Below are 21,299 nucleotides of genomic sequence, written 5' to 3' on the forward strand. Positions count from 1 at the left end.
AAACAGCAAGAACCAAAGTATAAATCTCACAAATGGACCAGTGTCTGGTGGCTCTAGCTTCCCTTTCACAAAAATAAGAAAGAAGGAAACCTCCAAGCTGCACAGAAAAAAAGTGGTTTATTAGTCCCAGTGTGTTTCAAATAGAGACTCAGCAGGGGCACAATGTTCTGTATTCGTGTTGCAAAATAATTACTACAGGGTGTCTTTGTATTCACATATATGCACTTAGAGTCAGGATGTCTCTCCACCCTCACCTCATCTTCCCACTTAGACTTAAGACCTAAACAATGGTGAATGCAGTATAAAGATGTCTAAACAATTATTTTTAAAAAGCATCCTCAAAATCTATCCTCAAAGAAAATCAGGAATAAATTAGAGACAGTTACACTGAGACTGACCTGGTAAATAGAGTTGTATTTAGTTGCAGTCATTTGAACTATAGAGCTTGGACATCCGTCTCACCCTGGAACAGTAGAAAAACATGCCCATCACATTTCTTTTCTTTCTGTGGCATGCATGGAACTATGAAGGAGTAGTGATTTCTCAACAACTTAATTTCAAATTGAAATAGTTCCTACTTTCCCCCTGAATTTGAGCTATAATCAGTTTGACTTAAAAAAAAGTATACTATTCTTTGAGTTCAGTGCTATTCTAATTACTCTTGAAAAGAGTGAGTAAACTGTGAAAGGCATAACTCTGTGGTTGACATTTCTATAAAACTGCACAGGTTACCATTTATTTGTACTCTACGATTTAGTATGGATAACTAGAAGTAAGGAGTTTTAAACCTTACTGGCTGTGCCTGCATATTGCTTTAAACCATAGGTAAGGTTTAAAGGATTGCATGCAGCTTGCTGGCACACAGGGCGAAACTCATGACTGCTTCATTCATCTTCTACTCTTGCTGCTGCCAAGCTGCCAGGAGCTAAGCCATGGTTTGGCTCACTGCTGTGTCTGAACCTAGACTCAGGGTTTGTTTCTCCCAAACAAACCACAAGAACATACTTTGGTTACAGCTCATGGTATGTTTGGAGCATAGGAGCCACCCTCTCCCTATATGAACAGGTCCCGTCATGGTGCTGGGGCATAGGTACCAACTCCTGGGGGCCAAGGTTCCTTCAGCCCCCGCAATAAAATATTTGAGGGGTTGGTCCCCCACAAAGTTGATGGGCATTGCCATTCAAATGGTGCATGTGCTGTGTCTCTTGATTGATTATGTGGGGCAGGGCTTACCTGCCCCCCATATTTTATTCAAGTTGGTACCCGTGGTTTTGGAGAGAGCCTGAGATTGGATGTGATGCTAAGCTAAACAATGGTTTTGCTCTCAGCAGCACAAGCAGGAGCAGTGAAGCAGCCAAGAATTTCACCCCTTGCACCGGCATGCTACACATTCACCTTGAAACTGTAGTTAAGTGGAAAGGATCTAGAGGTCTTAGTAGATTACAAGCTTAACATGATCCTGCATCAACAGAAGCATAGTACCCTGAACAAAGGAAGTAATAGTATGACTCTATTCTGCCTTGGTCAGACCACACCTGGAATACTGTGCCCAATTCTGGGCACCACAATTTAAGAAAGATGTTGACAAGCTGGAACTTGTACAGAAGAGGGCAACCAAGAAGATCATAAGGGTCTGGAAACCAAGCATTATGAAGAACGGTTGAAAGACTGGGCATGCTTAGTTTGGAAAAGAAAAGAATGAGAGGAGATATGAGAGCCATCTTCAAATATCTGAAGGGCTGCCACATGGAAGATGGAGCAAGCTTGTTTTCTCCTGCTCTGGAGGGTAGGACTCAAACCCATGGCTTCAAGTTACAAGAAAGGAGATTCTGACGAAACATCAAGAAGAACTTTCTGACAGTAAGAGCAGTTCAGCATTGGAACTGTCTCCTTCAGGAGGTTGTGGGTTCTCCATCCTGGGAGGTTTTCAAGCAGAGGTTGGGTGGCCATCTTTCATAGATGCTTAGCTGAGGTTCCTGCATTGCAGGGGTGAAGTGAAGGACATGAGGCAGGAGTTGGTAATGCGGGTGAACTGGGCACAAGCAAGCTGCCAGCTAGCTCTGTAGAGGCTCCTTTTATTGCCACAATATGCAAACCCAGGCAGATACATTTTGGGCTGTGACCTTTACACAACTTCCAGTCCCGAGATTGTGGGGTGGTACAAAGTTATTTTGGCACCTGTTTTCACCACGTCATTTTCCCCTTGCACAATGTATGACAAAGGAGACAAAGATCACAGACAGAGCATGGCAGACTACTAAGACCGCAAGAGGTTAGACAGAGGGCAAGATGTTCAGACAGCTGTGGCTTTATCTGTGAGGGGGAGTGTGCTCCACACCCCAAGGTCATGTGTGCAGACAGCTGAGGCTGCCCCCGGGCAGGAGTGTGCTCCAGAACCCAGCGATCATTCCTACACAGGGGTTGGACTAAATGAGCCTTGGTGCCCCTTCCAACTCTACAGTTCTGTTCTATGATCTATGACCCTAAGTGTGACATGTGAACCAGGACACTGACTTAAACGGGGACTATAAACATGCGGTTAAATGCCTCCCACTGACATCCACCTAATATAGAAGTGCATTAACAAACCTTGGCAGGATTGTGTCCTGTCTTTGGATTTTAAGAGAACATTTCTGTATTCTGTTTCAACTATTTTTTACATGCTTAGCAAGACGCCACACGGCTTGCTGGTGCTTAGGCTAATGACTGAAACCTAAATATGGATGATGCTTTAACTCTACTGCCTTGCAAGAAATGAATTTTCAGTATATATTCCCAGCTCCACAGCAGATGTTCAGTAAGCCTGGTCGATGAACTGTATTATGCTTTAAAATGCAGTGTATCAGATTAGCACTCAGTCCTATAGATGTGCATAGCTGCAATGATACAAAGAATGGTGTGTTCCAATATAGCTGCAGGGGTGTCATATGTGATATGAGTGGCGCAAATCTGTCAGGCTTTGCTGCCTATCCACTGAAATCGCATTTTAACAGCTTTACTGCAAATATATCGGGTGTTGGGCCATCTTGGTTATTTTATTTATTTATGACATTTCTACACTGGCTGATGACAGAAAGTCTCTTGGGCAGCTTAAAATAAGTACATATAAAAACACTCCAAGTACAAAAAGCCCCATAGAAAGCATATATAGCACAAGTATTACAATAAAACCAAACCGTTCTCAACCCCAAAAGTAAAAATTGAGATGCCCAAGCTACACAAGTTATTTAAAATGTCTAGGTGAACAGAAAGCTTTTCACTTGACATCAAAAACCTTCACAGAGATGCTTCCAGGCCCTTCTTCCTGGAAAGGCTGCCCCACAGCCAGGGTGTCACTGCCAGCAGAAGCAACGACTTGTGTGGTTGCCCCACTTGGAGCAGCACTTTCAGAAAAGAACTTCATGTTCTGGTGGGTACATATGGGAGAAGGTGGCCTTTCAGGTAGGTGGTCTTTTAGCATTTGAAATAGGGCCTATAAATGGACTGGAAGCCAGTGCAGCCGGCAGGCATAAAATAGAATAAATAAATTAGGCAAAGTGAATCCATCACCTCCAGCAACAGCTGCCACAGGGCAGTGATGGAAGCCTTCTGGTTTTTCTTCCGAAGCTCTGAGGCATCTCTCTCAGCTGGAAGACAAAGATGTATATACATATAGACGGTCCTTCTCTTCCCCAGTGCTGATGCCTCCCCTGATGCTGCTTTCAAAAGTGAAAACAGAAGCTGTGCTACTGGGGATTGGGGGGCGGTAATCTCTTGCAAGAGTCATGAGGGCTGCACTGCAAGGCCTGTCCCTGAAAGGAAGTACCAGAGACCAAGAACGAGGGGAGTGTTGAGATGCTAGAGGTGTCTCCTTCTCATTTCAGGCTAAGTGTGAAGGACGGCTGGATGTGCCTCTTCCATCCAAGGAGAAGCCACACTACTGGTGCTCCCACCCATCACTGGACCCCAAGGCAAGTCTTTGCACCAGGGGCGGGGAAGAAGGGCTTGAGGAAGGGGTTGATCAGGTTGCTTGAGCCTCCTCAAACAGACCCATCAAACTTCAAACTTTCCACTCAGGGGGTTTAGATACTGGAGGACACTTCTCGGTTCATTTTCAGGCCAGTTGGCTCATTCTTTACCCAAATGCATCATTATGTAGCCCTTATTGATGTGGTGTTTGCATAACAAGTAAGCAATGACCAACTCCTTGGGAGATGCATTGTTTGCCATATTATGTAAACACACCTTCAGGAAGGACTACGTAAATTGATTTTTTAAACACTAATTGCAAATCTGTGTGTCACGAGGGCTCCAAAGGATTGGTTTATGCTGTGCCTGGTTCATTGGTCAGGCCATTTCTCATACCAATAAGCCTCTTCTAGAAACAGGCCATTCTAGGGGTGGGGAACAAGATCTTGCTGATGGGACAGATCCTGAACTTCCCCACACCTTGTGAGCCAGTATGACAGGCTAGGCAGATGGTGCACCTCACTTGTCAATCACCTGGCATCATCATGACAGCTTCAAAGAAAAGAATTGGAGGTGGGGCTGCCAAGAGGTAGTATGGCAGGGCTGCCATATTCTGAAGAGCAAAAAAGAGGACACATTTGCTGACATCTACTTCTAACTACAGATCACTATGACGTCTCTCAATCTAAATACTATATGTAGGCCAGTGTTTTTCAACCACTGTTCCGCGGCACACTAGTGTGCCGCGAGATGTTGCCTGGTGTGCCGTGGGAAAAATTAAAAAATTCGAAAGATTTTTTTTTTTTAAGTCAAATTTTCGATTGGGGCGCCGTCCCCGGAGGGAGGCAGGCGAGTCAGGCGGCGAGAGGTGGGGCGACGGCGGCGAGGAGAGGCCGCCCAGCGCGGGGCTCTCGCCGTCTGCCTGCCTGGCTGCCTGCGAGCTCGGCGGGCAGCGCCTCCATCCGCCTCCGTCCGCAGCGCCCGCCTCGCGGCTCTCATTCCCTGCCCCTGCCAAAGCTCACCCAGCCAAGCTGCGCTCTCCTTCCTGCCTCGCTTTGCTGCCTCCTCCCCCCCACCCCCAAAGCTTGGAGGTTCCCCGGCGCCGACCCGCAGGTTTGACCCCCTTCTCACACCTGTTCGCACCTGTTCGCGCTCCTTGCACGGAATGGGGCGGATGGGGAGGAACGGGGCTCGCCGTTGCCTCCGCTCGCCCTCCCCCCTCCCCCCCTCCGGGAGGGAAAAAATTGAAACTTACACTTTCGTGCGTCCCTCCCGGCGTGACGCTGCGCGCTGACGTCACGGGGCTGTAATGGTGGTGTGCCTCGAGATTTTTTTCATGAAACAAGTGTGCCTTTGCCCAAAAAAGGTTGGGAAACACTGATGTAGGCTATAGGAGCTGTGATATATTGCTACTAGCAGGTGTTATTAACTTTCGACAACAAAATAATAACACAAACAGTTGAATTGGCTTTAATCAAATAAGTAACTAATTGTAAAAGTAAATGTGCTCTAATTACAAAAAAATAGAACATGTGTAGGCTATATACATTGGTAGGCTATATGAATATCAGGGACTGGGCAGAGGAGGAAGACAGTATAGATTTACAGCAGTGGTTTACGGGAAGCCACAACTCAGAGGCAGATGACGGGAAAAGTTGGGAAATCATGGGAGAGGAGCAGCAGGCAGAGTCGGAGAAGCAACCGGCTGATGCATTGTCACTAGAAAGCATTCCAGACCCTCCAACTCCCAGAACCCAGCGAGCCTTAAAGTAAAAGAGCAAAGAGCTCAAAGACAGAGGGTACTTAGCTACACCTGTAGAGGAGAGGATGATGATGACGAATGAGGAAGTGGGAGAGAAGGGGGTGGAGATTCACTTGGGACAAGGCCCTTATCCAAGAGGCTGGGTTCTATAGTCTCTCTGTGTGAAGACTGAAATAAAAAAGGACTGTAAGAAACTTTGCCTTGTCTTTATATTTTCCTGGGCAACCAGCCGGGAGCCGCTAGCAGCATCCTGACAATGAAACTCCTGTATCAGTACAAATGTAAATGACTACCTCATGGTCACGGCAGGAATGCCTTTGAGCCTGGTGGAGCAAAGAGACTCAGTCAGTTGCCCTCACCTGTTTTGAGGGTTTCCGCAGGCAGAGATTCCACTGGTTCTGCCTGCTAGCCCTTGGGCTTTCCTGCCAGCGGTAGAGTCCCCCCCCCCCATTGGCAGAAGCCAGAAGGGCAATGCCCCACTCAAACCACCTCTCATATGGCAGGTTGGAAGCTTGGATTTCTCAGTTAGCTCCCATGTGCTGTGTTCAAAATAGATGGGAACGAAGTATCCATTTACTTTCATACTTCTCTAGAAAAGGGGTGAAGGTGAGTCTTCACTAGGAATATGGAACCTGTGACTCTCCTGATGTTGTTGAACAACAACTACCACCATTCCTGACCCTTGGCCATGCTGATATCTGGAAGGCCACCAACTACTCATTCCTGAACTGCATACACTGTGTTCATGTACACCTTTAAAGGACATTCAAAGCACATTCATACTTTCAAATAATTCTGGGCACGGTAGTTTGTTAAGGAATGTTGGGAATTGCACTGCTGAGAGGCATAAACTACAATGTCCAGAATTCTCTGAGCGAAAGAATGTGCTTGTAAGGTATAGTGAATACATAGCCTGTGGCTTTTAAAATCACTATTACATTTGAACAAGGCATCAGTCCTAACCAGGCTTTTTAATGCAAAAAAGGAGAGGTGTCAAATATACTTAGCCAGCAGCAAATCAAGATTGCATATGCTACCAGGAAGACAACAATAAGAGTAGTTTGTAAGCCTCATTCAAACAAATAAGCTGCAATGTGGTGGACAACAGAAATCAAAATCATGCTGAGGCTGTTTTGTGTGGCCAAGCAATGCAAATGATTCTACCACAGCACAAGCTTCCAAAGAAAACAGTCTGCTGTGCCATGATGTCCAAGCCCAGTGGCCACACTCAAGCAGCTTGCCACATATGGACCTCAAGCAGTTTTGGATGTCAAGAGGCTGCTGCTTTATGCAACTCAAACCTTGAGAATGTAGAACTACCAAACCACAAAACTACACTAAAATGCACAAAGCAAAGGCATATTTTTATCAAATTAAAACCAGCAAGCACACAAGAAAAGAAAAAACAGGCATCCACAATGATGCCCTTAGGGTAGGACGTTGGGGCAGAAGTCCTGGTCCCCAATCAGCAGAAGATGCAACAGGCCTGCTCACTTTCAAGTAATACACATTGCCATCTGTCAGGGGTACAGGGACAGAGGCACAGGGAAGGCAGGAAATGGAGAGCGATGGAGAGGAATCCCAGGACAGCGAGGAAGAGGATAGCAATGACGCAAGGGATTCCATGAGTCTCTCCAGCGAATCAGAGGATTCCCAGAAGGGGGCGCCTGTGGTAAGGGCAAGGGGAGCCCCAGGGGGAAAGTGTCAGGAGCGGGGGGCCAGCAGGGGACCCCAAAGCGGCAGCTGGGAATCAGGGCCAGCCTCCCCACCAGAGCGCAGCGAAGGAGGGGGAGGTTCCAGTGTGTCAGAGGGAGCAGCTCCGGCGACAGAGAAAGGGGAGGGATCAGAGCAAGCCGTTCTCCCGGAAGGGGAGGAGGGCAGTGAGGGGAGTAGCATAACTGTCAAAAGGAAGGTCAGAGGTTGGGCGCACGCGCCAAGTTCAAATGAGGAGGCGCGTGGAAGAACAGGGAGCCCGGAGGAGGAGCCAGGTCCCAAAGCCCGCAGGAGGGGGGAAGAGCAGTCTGGAGATTCCGCTTCAGGAGAATCCAGGAGGGGAGGAACCCCGGCAGGCAGAAAGACCCTGCAGAAGAGGAAAGAGAGAAAAAGGTGGAGCAGCGTTAGCTTATTAAACTGGTGTAGGGGAGGGACCGATTCAGAGGGGACTTCTACCGTCTAAGGTTAACAGACGTGGGGGCTGCGCGCCTCGGTTGTGGAACTTACTATGAACTGCAATAAACGTCCTTGTATATAAGAAGAACTTGGCGTTGATCTTTTGTGAGCTGAGATCTGAGGCAGCCCTGACACCATCCTAAAAGGCCACTGACTTCAGAGTCTACAGTGACATACCGTATTTTTTGCTCTATAAGACTCACTTTTTCCTTCCTAAAAAGTAAGGGGAAATGTGTGTGCGTCTTATGGAGTGAATCCAGGCTGCACAGCTATCCCAGAAGCCAGAACAGCAAGAGGGATTGCTGCTTTCACTGCGCAGCAATCCCTCTTGCTGTTCTGGCTTCTGAGATTCAGAATATATTTTTTCTTGTTTTCCTCCTCCAAAAACTAGGTGCGTCTTGTGGTCTGGTGCGTCTTATAGAGCGAAAAATATGTAACTATATCATTTGGACATACAAAGATGTGCCAAAATATGGGTACTCAAATTACTGTGTAATGTAGAGAATAAAACTACACTGAGTCACAATGTATTTTGCTAGCTACCCAATATAAATCAGCCCACCAGTTTGGAAAGGCATGTGCCCAAAAGCACTGAAACAAAAGGCCACACACACAAACACACACACACACAGAAACATCTGCTAGAAAGATGCGGGAAGAAAAAAGAGGAGAGGGTTAAATGCAGAGACTCAATAGATAGACATTAGCAGAGAGGTATCTTAGAGGGTGCATTTGAGAGAGGATAAGGGAGAAAAGCAGGTCCCAAAGTGAATCAAGTTGGCAGACAGGAGACACCAGATCCAATGGCGGCAGAGGGCAGGACGTAGGTAGGCAAGGGAGCATCTCAACCCAATGAGTGCTGCGGCGCTGTTGAATGACAGGAGGTGCGCCCAATAGAGGCATACCTTAGGTGGGAGCTAGGGTACCAAACAAAAAAAGTGGACATTTTGGCAAATTTAAAAAATCTGCCTGGACAGACACTTTACCAAAAAGATGATGTGTCCAGGAAAAACTAGACATATGGAAACCCTATAGTATGAGGGATGCTGACGTCCTTTCGTGAGGAAGGCATGAGGGAAGACATTGAGCTTTCATTTAAAAAAATAAAAGCAAGTTGGTGTCCTATAAATAAAGTGACAAAGTGAAAGTTACAGGCAAACCTTAACTTTCTGAATGATTTCTGTGAGATAGTTATCCTAGCTGCTCCCAAATTTCAGCATTTTTAGACAGTGAGTGAAGCCAAAGCTGTGATTGATCAGCAGATTGTTTGGATGCCAGGAGACAGGAATCCTTCTCTGCACTTTCTTTCCAGCTTCTGTCTCCTTTTCCGTTCCTTGGAAACACTGTACTTACATTCTGTGAGTTACTTTCTGCAAATTTTACTATACAGTAAGTGTGGGTTAAAGAATTCTCCTTCTTTTGAGTGTGTAACTGAGAGCTCAATCCGCATACAATATTCCACTCCCCCCACCCCTTGGCAGCCCAGTATGTAATGAAGGGGTGGAAAGAATCAGGTTTGCTTGGAAAGAACTTGAGGAGTGTTAATAGCATGTCACTTTTACAGCTTAGATCTAGGGGGAAACTACATGGATGTTGGCATGCAATTCTGTTCGCTGATAGCTTATTGATTCACTCTTCATAGAAAACAAATAGGAGATGAATGAACAGGCTCACTTCCATCTTGTCTGCTAGACAGGAAACAGGCTATGTTGATCTACTTGACTTACACTAGTTGGAGCTGCTTTAATCCTGGGGAGAAAAGACATGTTGCAAGGTTTGGACAAAAATAATGCATAGCAAAACTTTATCACCCAGGAATTCGCTTCTAATTTTTATTAGCATGACTTACCACAACTCACCCTGGGTGGGAAATCTGCTTACCCTTTGCAAGTCTGTATAACTCCCATGGCATTCAGTGGCCTCAGTTGCCCATTTGCTATTGGGTGGTTGAACTGACACGTGGGATGGACAACTCTCACAGCAATCCTGATTTCTTCCCCTTCCTCCTATTTTCCTCCAGTTAGGGGGTGCAGTCATTCTCACCAGCCAGATAATTGGGAAAAACTATGGAGGGCTGAGATAAATTTTACTGCAAGTGTGGTGATTAAAGAAAACTATGAAAATGATGTATAGATGGTATCTAACTCCAGTAGAATTAGCAAAAATGTACAAAAATAAAGAAAGTAAGTGTTGGAAATGTAAATTAGCAGAAGAGACTTTTTTTTCATATGTGGTGGGATTGCAAAATTGTTAAGAAATATTAGGAAATGATTTATAATGAAATGAAGATGAAGTTTAAAATAACTTTTTTTAAGAAACCAGAAGCTTTTCTATCAGTATAACAGGAGTGGACATACCAGGACCACAAAAAGACTTAGCGTATTTTCCCAATGGCTGCGCAGAGCTGCGCTGAGCCCGGGACTGCAGGCAGCTCTGCGCAACCCTCGGAGCCGGTCTCCCGAGGGTTGCGCAGAGCTTCCTGAAGCCTGGAGAGCGAGAGGGGTCGGTGCCCTCTCGCTCTCCAGGCTTCAGCGAAAGCCTGCATTCGCCCCATAGGACGCACACACATTTCCCCTTCATTTTTGGAGGGGAAAAAGTGCATCCTATAGGGCGAAAAATACGGTATTTAAGTATACAACTACAGCTGCACGAATACTGCTACCACAGCACTGGAAAGAAGAAGGTGTCCAAAGAAGATTGGCAAGTTAAATTAATGTAATATGCTAAAATGGCAAAATTGACATTGAAACTAAGAGGAAGAGATGATGAGTTTAAAGAAGACTGGAAGGACTTTATTGCATATATACAGAAGCAATGTACACAGGTTAATACATTAGCAGGATTCTAGAAATATTTGTAAAGTAATATGAATGGAAGATAAGTAATTTTAATGATTTTTTAAATTAAAATGGACATGCAGTATGATGATAAACAATGGAACCAGGGAAGGGACTAGGGGGAAGTCAACTTTTCTTTTTTCTTTTTCAATTTATTGTTTTTTTCTTTTTTCTTTTTTTATGTCCAATTATGAATATGTATTATTGGTGCTATTGTTGATGTTATTCTTTCTTTTCTTTTTCTGTTTTATATTCGGAAAATAAAAATGAAAAAAAGAAAAAGTTCCGGAACTTGCTGACCATTTTCAGGAGAGCACCCACCCAAAGTTGTTGAGCCAGACAGCGCCTCTGCAGCACAGCCTCGAGCACCATGCCACCTCTGCCACCTCTGCCACACAGCCCCAAGCGCCACGCAAGGGGACAGCACTACAGAACTGCTGGAACACAACAAAGAGGGGCTGGAACTCAGTTCCAATGAGCACCAGCTGGAAAAAAGTTCTGCTCCTGAACCATCTTTCTGCTTCAGCATATATTTTGCTAGGTTGTATAACCATCAAAACTCCTGCTTTAACTATGCAATAAAAGTGCTTAAACATCATTTCATGATCAGTAGCTAAGAGCAGGCTACAGTGTTCTCTTTAAATTTGCTTTGCCTTTCTGTGACAATGAGGCAAATGTAGAAAATGCTTCTAATAGGGCAAGAAATAGGGTATGGGGCAAGAAAACATGTGGAGAGATCAGTTGTTGGCAGGCAGAGTAACAGGCACCAGAGAGGGTTGCTGAATCTAGCAGTTAAAAGCACACCAGTGCAAGTAGATAAATAGGTACCACTGTGGCAGGAACGTAAATGGCGTTTCCATGTGCTCTGGTTTCTGTTGCACCAGAAGCAGTTTAGTCATGCTGGCCACATGACCCAGAAAGCTGTCTGTGGACAAACGTTGGCTCCCTCAGCCTGAAGTGAGATGAGACCACAACTCCACAGTCACCGTTGACATCCAGGGGTCTTTAACCTTTACTTTTTACCTGTTGAGCCTAGAATGTGGCTTCATATTTCAACTGTTACATACTCACGGCTCTGAGGCTTTTTGATGGCTCTGGTTCTTTAACCATAGTTAAAGAGGAAATTTGCATTTGCCCATAATGCTAAGTCATAGTTAGCATTAACCAAGATTTATAAACCAACTACAAACCTTGGTTAATCTGCATTCTTTAACTGTATAGGTAAGCTGCAGGACCAGGTTTGGACCCTAAAAATTAACTCTGGTTAATGAAATTATGCATTATAAACCAAGACTTAGCATAATATGTCTTCCTTCTTCATGTAGAAAGGAATGCCTCTTGTAATAGGGGAGCCAGTGCTGTAACTTTGTGCACATGAAATGTTAAAAGTGAACTATTGATTTCTTGTTCGTCTAAAGAGGTTAAATAGGTCTGGCGTCTCTATACGTTTTTGAAAACAGAAATGCGCCAACAACAAGAGGACATCAGTGTCAGGCAAACATAGGTCCAACTATCATGAAGAATAATTTTTCTGGCACAGTGGAATGAAGAATAATAATTATTGTGCTGGCTTCCTCTTCATTGTGCTATAGAAGACTATAGGATCAGCTATGACTGCAATGTGGTATTCCTGATGAAACCACACGCTGAGTATTTGTGTTTTGAGAAGCACACAAGATATTTCTCGGCCTGTTTCCATGGGAGATGGAAGCTGCTTTGATGGAAGTGTTGACAGTGTTGTCTGCAGCTCCTCACTGTCCTCTGTGGACTCATTCCATACTTTCTTTTGCAGAGATCTGGGGGGGGGGGGGGAATCGTTCAGGCATTAAGATACTTTAACATTATTTTTCCCTACCACTCATTCTCAGTGATCAAGTCAGCCAAACCCACAATAACGTGAAGCTGCTCTTTAAAGGGCGTCTATCCCACGAGTGTCTATTTTGAATGACAGCAGCACCCCAAAGTCTCAGGTGATGAGAAGCTACTTAAGAATCTTTTTGGCCTGAGTTATAGGGAAGTGAATCTAGGAGCTTCTGTCTGCATGGCGCTTGCTCAGTCTGTGACCCTCTTGGTTAGAATCCTAAACTGTCCCCAGAATAGCCTGCCCCCTTCAGCCCCCCTTGAAGGATATTGTAGACAAGGCTTCACGGAAGTCTTACTATAATTAACTGAATTTTTTTCAAAGGTCTCCAGAGAGCATGTTGTTAGTCCCTGCTAATAAACTAAATTGCCATAAAGAACTGTAAAATTGCATCAACTGAGTTAAATGGCCACCAACTGTGTAAGAATAAGAATGTTCTATACTGGAACATTGTCCTGTCTTGGTTTTACAGTCATTTATGATTATTCTTATATTACTGGCCTGCTGTTTTCCAATAAATTTTATGATTGTCTCCTTTCTTCAGTTGAGTTTTAGAAAACATAAATTAGTGGTTCTTATAACTGTTATCTGTTAAATGCAGTTTGCATATAAAAAACAATGGTTCTCTTCCAAATGAATTAAAGTCTTGATTGCTGGGACTGTGTGGGTAGTTTGACTATTAATATAATAAAGAGAGAGAGAGAGAGAGAGATGTGAACAGGAAAAGGAAGTCTAATCAGTGATGTGATTTAATGTTTCTGGATTTGTAAATTACTTAACATTCTCCTGTGCTTTACATTTTCTTTATTTTGTAGATAACATCTACTATTCTAATTCTCACTGACAATGTCAAAAAATTGTGTTTTACATTATGATTTTATGCTTGCATTATTTTTCGGGTTAATATGTTTCCAATATAACCCGTAGATATGTTTACATAAGCATTCCTGACTTCCTTTTAAAGTAAATCATGGTTTTAATATCAGGCCAAGTCCATGGACAGTTGCATTCCAATCAAGACCTTGAACATGTGTTCTCTATCTCATTTGCACTACTTTGTTGGCCAGGCTGAGGGCCAGGGCAGAAGAAAAAGAAGATTCCCTCCCATTTTGTCATTTATACTTTCTGTCAATTTCAGGGGGTGGTGTTACATATTCCTATTCCCTTCTGTGTTTGAAGAGGGCTCTAAGATAGTGTGGTGGCTATTCTTGTAACTGAGACTATGTAAGGTGAAAAGGAAACATGCAACATTTTTTCATCTATATGTGCAAACAAGCACTTAATTAAAAAACCACTCCTGGTCTTCTGATTACTGAATTGGCTGGTTGTCACCTTTCTCCATTGGACCGATTGCTATCTTTGGACCCTTGGTTCCTTTCTCCCCCCCCCCCATAAGGGTCTCTTCTAGTTTTCCTAGTACTTGATTTTCCCTTTTTGTGTAATTCATATTTTGGACATCATTGGTCTGTTGTTGTTGGGAAGCTCTGACATGTTTGTTTTTTTAAAGCTTCTCTTCAGCCTTGACATCAGTAAACGTTTCTGGGTGAACAGTTGGCATCCGCCCCCCTGATACCTTGTGCTATTGCAGCAATCCTTCTAGGTGAACAGTCCTGCGCACTTTCATGCAGGTTCTTGGAAGGACCAATATGGCAGCTCTTAGCTAAGCATATAGAAGCAAGAACCACTAGGTCCCAAGCTCAAGAAGGGAGTTAGTTCCTCATTTACATCCCAAATTGGATAGGAGTCTTTTAAATAAATAAATAAATAAATAAATAAATAAATAAATATGAAGGCTCATATTCTATAAATACAGGGTGAGTCCTTTGAAAGAGGCCCTGTGGATACAGATTACACATGTTAAAAGGCTCACCCTGTATTATGACAAATAAATGATCACAATTTGTTTGTTAATGTTGTGACACGCTTCACCTTCAAGTCTAGTTTAAAAGAATAAATTTAGGCAAAAAGAAGAAACATGTGGAAAGTGTTTTTCTTTCTTCACACTGATTCACTGACACATCTGGTATTTAGCAACATAGCACAGTATTCTGGAAGTTATTGCATAATATTGTGAAATGTTTGTAGATACAACATTGTGTAGCATCACTGAATACATGTGGCATCAAGCATCTTCTCTGAACGCCCAGTGTGAAGCACCAGGAGTTTCAGAGCAGGATTTCTGATCCAAGAGATCCAAGTGCCTGTTTCTTGCCATGAGGATGACAGCTTGCCAGAAGAGGGACCTGTCTGTGTGGAAGCGGCACAAAGAGCCACTTCTTGTTCCTCAGCTGACACAAAACTCAATGGAGCAATACAGCAGTGGGGGCATGTTTCACCTTTGCAACGGTGAAACTTGGGGTGGCAATCTCTTCAGTTGGTTTTTCAGGTACAGTTGCATTCCAGTATTTAAAAACACACGGTTTCAACTGAGGTGATATCATCATGAAGTTAAGTGCCCTTGTCAAGAGTTGTCTGAGGAAAGGGTGGGTATGTGGGTAACAAAGGAAATTCTGTTGTGATGTCATGTCTCTCACACGGGGGTGGGAAATCCAGCATACGTCCGGCCCTGAGGTTCAGGTGTCCAGGTCACTTCATGGCGGTGCTTTTTTCCAGCCGGAGCGCAATTCTGACACCCCCTACACTTTTTAAAGACCTATGGCTCCACCTGACTCCTAGCCGTAATTGGTCAGGCTACAGGGTGGAGCCAATTCGTATTTCCTTTTCTTCCATCCATCTCCCATGTAGCAGTGGCAGGCTTTAAGCCTTCCAGCCAGGTGTTTGCGTGAGGGTCCTTCTGAGCTGCCCTAGCTCATCCGCCTGAATCTAAGAGAACAAGGAAGGCGAGGGTGCATTCACCTGACCCACAGCAGAACCAGGGGTGACCCCCAAACCAGCTAGGGAGACAGCTTTCCTTCCATATCAGGACTGGTTCAGGACATTGTGCTGCCTAAGGTGAAGACAACCCATTCCATCCCACATGCAGAAGGCTTGGCCGTGGGACAGTGTCCTCCACCCCACCTGAGTGCAGAGAGCTAGTTTAAGGGAGGGGGTGGAGGGCAGGCCTTGAAGTGCCCACGAAGGGAAATGGCTAGTAGGCTCAGGGCTGCTGCCGCTGCCTGGTTGCCTCACTCTGGCTAGTTATAGAATAGAATCATGAACTTGGAATCGACCCTGAGGGTCATCTAGTCCAACCCTCTGCAGGGCAGCAATCTCAACTGAAGCATCCCTGACAGATGGCAGTCCACACTCTGCTTAAAAACCTCCGAGGAAAAGAGCCCACCATCTTCTTAGGGAATCCATTCCACTGTTGAAAGGTCTTCCTGATTTTAGTCAGAACAGGACTGGCCCAGTTACATATTGTGCTGAGGCAATCTCTCATCCAGACATCTTATATGGCCAAATATGTCTAATTTCATAATAAAAGTGTCATAACTTCACACCATTCTCTGGACAAATTGTTCTTGCATAAAACGAGGGCAGTCCTTCCCCAAGTCAAGGCAACCTCTTGTCCAAAAGAAGTGGAATAGGGAAAATCTTCAAACTATACTGTACGCTTCTGATAGCTCAGCTGGTAGAGCACAAGCCTTTTAATCTCAGTGCCAGGGGTTCAAGCCCCACTTTGGGCAAAGTCCTGCAGGGAGTTGGATGAGGGGGTCCCTCGAGATCCCTTCAGTCTCTAGAATTCTACTATTCTACTACTATTTCACAGGACACATTAGTGATCTGCTGGGCTCAAATTACAAGTGGGCCAGAGGGATCCCAGCCCATTTACCTTTGAGGCAGCCTCCTTAATTAGTGTACTGCTGGTCAGAGACCATAGGGGACATAATTTAGCTAAGATTAGGGGTGGTAGTCAATGTCAGTCCTACTCAGAATAGACCCTTTAAAGTTAATGGACATGAGTAACTTTGAAACTAATGAATTTAAGAGTTTATTCACCACAGGACTTTGTGGAACAGAGCCCTATTTAGTTTAGGGCTCATCCAAATGTCTGTCCCAGTTGAATTTTTCAGCATTCAGTCAGATCATATGAAGAGCAAAAACTCATCTAAAGATGAGTCTGGCCAGTGGATGTTGAGGTAGGGCGAGGGTAGCAAGTTCAGGTTGGTAGGATGAGTAGCATTTGGTGAGGTGACTGGGTAGACTTTGCCCAAATATGTTAAAGGCAAGCTGCTGCACCCAGCAGATGGCTGCTATTCAGTTCGAAAACCTCTTGAGAATGAAGGTAGTCAACTCCCTATACAATGCAATCCTGTAGCAATATTCCCAGAGCTGTTTTCAAATAGATTTTTAAACTGACTAGTAGCCAGCTGCTGAGGAGAGTGGCTTGGCTCTGTTTAATGTTAATAAAAATAGAAGGAAATGGGAAGGTCACTCACTCGCCTATTAAATAAGCAGGTATTCTTTCCACCCAAAAGTTTTTTGGTTTTCATGGGAACACCATGAAGATTGCAGAAATTCTCACAAAATCTTCATTTGTGGACCAAGGTTCAGCAAGGAGGCAAGTGGGGTTGTGTATAGACTTAACTAAATCCCATCTTGGCAACAGGTATCATTTTTGGGTCAAGTTGAATTTGGACAGAGACCAGTAAATGACATTCAGTAAGAAGTCTTACACAAGCCAGCCGTGCTTCATTGACTGGCATGAATTTTAAACTGCTTACCTGGAGAATAAGCAAACCGTAGGGTATCTTGATTTAAGTTATGTTCCCGTAGCTCTGCAAGTCAGCTCAATGCAAAAATATGCTAACTGCATTTTTCACCATCGTTGAGCAGGTAAAAGGGACACTGCCTCCCACAAGTGAGTGGCACAACTAACTTTAAGGTCAGATCACAGCAGACAGTTAACAGCACACAGAAGTACAATTCTGCCTCTGGGCACATCCACTTGAAATGAAAGAGAAGATAGGTACATGGTGGCAGGCACAGTATAATTAATGAATCTGGAATGCTGCCATACAGTCTACGCTAATACCTCTCCCCTTGTAAAAAGGACAACCACTTTTTTTTAATTGCTCACCAAGAGCAAATGTTTAGTTGCGTATTTTTGAACAAATGTGGTTAGATTTATATTAGAACTCTATTTTCTTCTGGTTGGAAGAAAGGCAGATTACATCTTGCTTCATAGAACTTGCATCATAGAAGAGCAAAGTGAATTACAGAATCCTAGAATTGTAGATTTGGAAGGGCCCCTGAGGGTCATCTAGTCCAACCCCCTGCAGGGCCGGAATCTCAACTCAAGCATCATTACAGGTGTCCCTCCAACCTCTGCTTAAAAACCTCCTATATAGGATAATCCTTCACCTTCTGCGGGAGCCCGTTCTACTGTCAAAAGTTCTTCCTGATGTTTAGTCAGAATCTTCTTTTTTGTAACTTGGTTCGAGTTCTACGCTCTGGAGCAGGAGAGAACAAACTTGCTCCATCTTCCATATTGAGATATTTGAAGATGGCTTTCTTATCTCCTCTCAGTCTCCTCGTTTCCAGGCTAACTAATTTTGTGTTATGCTACACCCTGATGGCAGCCATATTCTGACTGGCACCCACAATACTTCCTCAAAAATTGAAATGGTCCTACTGGTCCAAAAAGGTTGGCCTTGCCTGCTCTAGATCTGGTTGGGGGTGGGTGGGTGAATGTGTAAGACTGTTTGCTTATTCAAAACTATACTTGGCACTGAAAGGGAAACACTGTATTTTTAAATGAGAACAGAGTATAAATATTATAAAGCTCCTATTAAGTCCAATATGTATAGTATTTTTCCGTCTATAAGACGCCCCCATGTATAAGACGCCCCCTATTTGGGAGGACTCCGATTTAAGAAAATGGGGAGAGACGCATCCTAATTTTTGACATTACTTTTTAGGGGGAAAACCTAGTCTTATACATGGAAAAATATGGTACTTACTGGGTGATAATCTCACAGAATTTAGCCAAGTAGATTTCCATAGGAATAGGCTGAAGAGCATCTTGGAATACATTTTAAAGAAAATAACTCATTTAGATATAGAGGTGTAATTTGGTATTGCAAATTATTTGAGAGGTCAGTAGACTCCCTCTAGTAGGGTGAATTTTTAGCAAACTGACTTCACGAAATCTCCTCTTGTATACCTTGACCTAACCCAATTCTTCCAACAGGCATTGCAGCCTTGTTCTAAACTGGTAATTTTCCTTTCTTGCCCTAATTTTGAACAATGTTGCATTTCCCAATTAATTTCTCTTTCTTCTCTTATCCAGCGTTCTTTTAATATTTTGTTTTGTTTAAATACTGAGGCAGGGTGTGCTTGTTAGGCTTCCAGAAGGCCAAAAGGAGTCTGCAGCTATTGCAAAATCATATATTCCCAGCCTGGTTGTTGCAAGGAAAGAGAGGCAAAGCACACAGAAGGGCTGTAATATTTTCTTTATTTAAAATATATCTAGGCTGCCTTCTCCCGCTGCCATTGCGCGATTTCTGTTCTCATCCTGAACCCGAGGTAATATTTCTGGGTTAGCGGAGTCTGTAACCTGAAGCGTCTGTAAGCTGAAGCGTCTGTAACCCGAGGTACCACTGTATATTCTTCCCAAGGTGGCGTGGGCGATCATAAATGAGAACCTTTTGAGGATCAGGTTTTTGGTTTGTTTTTTACAGAACTATTCTGCCAGTTGTTGATGTACCAGCCTCCCCCTTCCCTATGAATTCCCTTTAACACTTTCTGTTCTTAGTTCATACGTCCAGATTTTTTCAGAGTTGCAAAATGCACACCATCCTGAAAGGCAGGTTGTATGTGAAGGGAAGACATTGCAAGGATCTCCGGTGGGTGATGGGAACATACAGAGGTGGATGTGTAAAGGTGCCTTCTCACTGCCAGGCCAGCCAGGGCAGAGAGCAAGGTCTGCTCTCTTCATAAGAGTGCAGACCTTGACTTTTCTCCATTGGAGTGATGGCAACCTTTCATTTCTCTGGAAGGGCTGCAGTTCATGGACATGACTGGAGTCTGAGTCAAACTGCTCCTTGCGGCTTGTGCTAGTCACTTGGACTCCTACTTGCTCCTACACCAGTGGCGTAGCGTGGGGGGTGCAGGGGGGGCCGGCCGCACCGGGCGCAACATCTGGGGGTTAGGGTTAGGGGGTGCAAATCCACGGGTTAGGGGGCGCAAATCCACGGGTTAGGGGGCGCAAATTACTTGCCTTGCCCCGGGTGCTGACAACCCACGCTACGCCACTGTCCTATACACAGCCCTGGATAGAGAGAAACTTGGCAACTTGCAGTGCTCACTGACAGAGACAGGAAAGTGAGACAACTGGCCCTTATCTGTGTTGTGCTTTGCTGCTTTGATCCATGACAGACCATAGAAAACACTGTGTTAAGATGGATGCCTTCTGTGCTGAAGAGCTCAACACTTGAGCCATTTACTGCTTTCTTTCCTGGGCAGGGCAAATCTTCTTTGTTCACACATGCATCTCAGCATGCCTGGTCCTGCAAAAAGGTGCTCCATCTGGGTCTGGCTCTGCTCCAGGACACCAACACCTAAAGAAAGGGCACCATTAATGAACAACAGTATCATTACTTTATGGCTTTTTATGTATTGTGGTATTTTATGTATTTTGCTGTTGCTTTATTTTATAATTTAAGTAACGGTTACTGCAATTGTTGAGAGTGAATTTCTGTCTAATATTTGCTGATAGGTTGACATTATTTTCTTGTATACTATTATATTCTAATGGGTTATTAAATATTACTTTATTTGATACTGTTGTTTATTTTAAGTCATACATTTATCTTGACATTTTTATTGGATCATTATAAGATGTGTGACCTTTGCTGTATATTGTTGTTTCTTCAGCTTGTAAACTGCCTTGTATATAGCAAGCTAGAAAAGGCGGTATGCAAATTAAAAAATGAAATGAAACTGAAACAATTAAGGGTGCAGCCTCAGTGTGTTCTGTGCTTTACAGAAACCCTCATTCTGCACTCCCTTCCACTGGCCTCACCCTAAGCACTGTGTGTGTGTGGGGGGGCTGCCGGGGGCTCAGGATCTGCCTGTGTGCTTCCCATTGGCATCTGGTTGACTCCTGGGAGAACAGACTGCTAGTTGCCTTGATCCAGCAGGGCTCTTGTCATAGTAATCCTAAAATGGTAGAGTTGGAAGGGACCCCAAGGGTCATCTAGACCAACCTTCTGCAGTGCAGGAATCTCCACTAGATCGTGGATGGAATGGCAGCGGTTCCTACGAAATAAAAGCGCAAAATACATTGATGTTCAGCAGTGAAAGGGGCTTCTTTGGGAAGTTGTGGGCTCTCCTCAATAGCTGAGATTTCTGCATGGCAGGGGGCTGGACTGGATGACCCTTGGGGTCCCCTTCCCACCTCTGCAATCCTGAGACTAAGAAAACAAGAGCACAGACTGAAAAACAAGCCAACCATTCCCATCATAAGAGTTGCTCAGGCCGAGATCCAAGCGTGCGTTGCCAGGCCCTTCCTGTCGGCTTGGCCTTGCCCAGAACTTACTCGGAAGTAAGTGTCCAAGGTCCGCAGGCTTCTTCGGAGCAAGAGACGCGCTCTCCGCCGTTCACCTGCCTCGGCGCGGGCCAGAGAGGGCGCCCCCGGCCCGCCAAGGGCCTGGCCGGCTTTCCGGGGAGGAGCGAGGCATCTGGGCCGCTGTTCCGACCCCTCTTCCTCCGCCCAGGTAAGGCCAGGTGGAGCAGGTGGCCAGCCGGGCGCAGGTAGAGCCGCAGGCGCCCTTTCCGC

The 21,299-nt window shown here is 44.6% G+C and overlaps 1 protein-coding gene across 1 annotated transcript in view; it reads left to right on the forward strand.

The window, feature by feature from the left end:
- Positions 1-10,211, forward strand: part of MOCOS (molybdenum cofactor sulfurase) — a 237,680-nt gene extending 227,469 nt beyond the window's left edge. Inside the window, exon 13 of the transcript XR_014518738.1 lies at positions 9,930-10,211. The gene's annotated coding sequence lies outside the window, so the exon portion shown is untranslated. The remainder of the gene's footprint in view (positions 1-9,929) is intronic.
- The last annotated feature ends 11,088 nt before the right edge of the window (positions 10,212-21,299 follow it).

This window comes from Podarcis liolepis (assembly GCF_965112155.1).
Source record: "Podarcis liolepis genome assembly, chromosome: 13".
Lineage (NCBI taxonomy): Eukaryota > Metazoa > Chordata > Lepidosauria > Squamata > Lacertidae > Podarcis > Podarcis liolepis.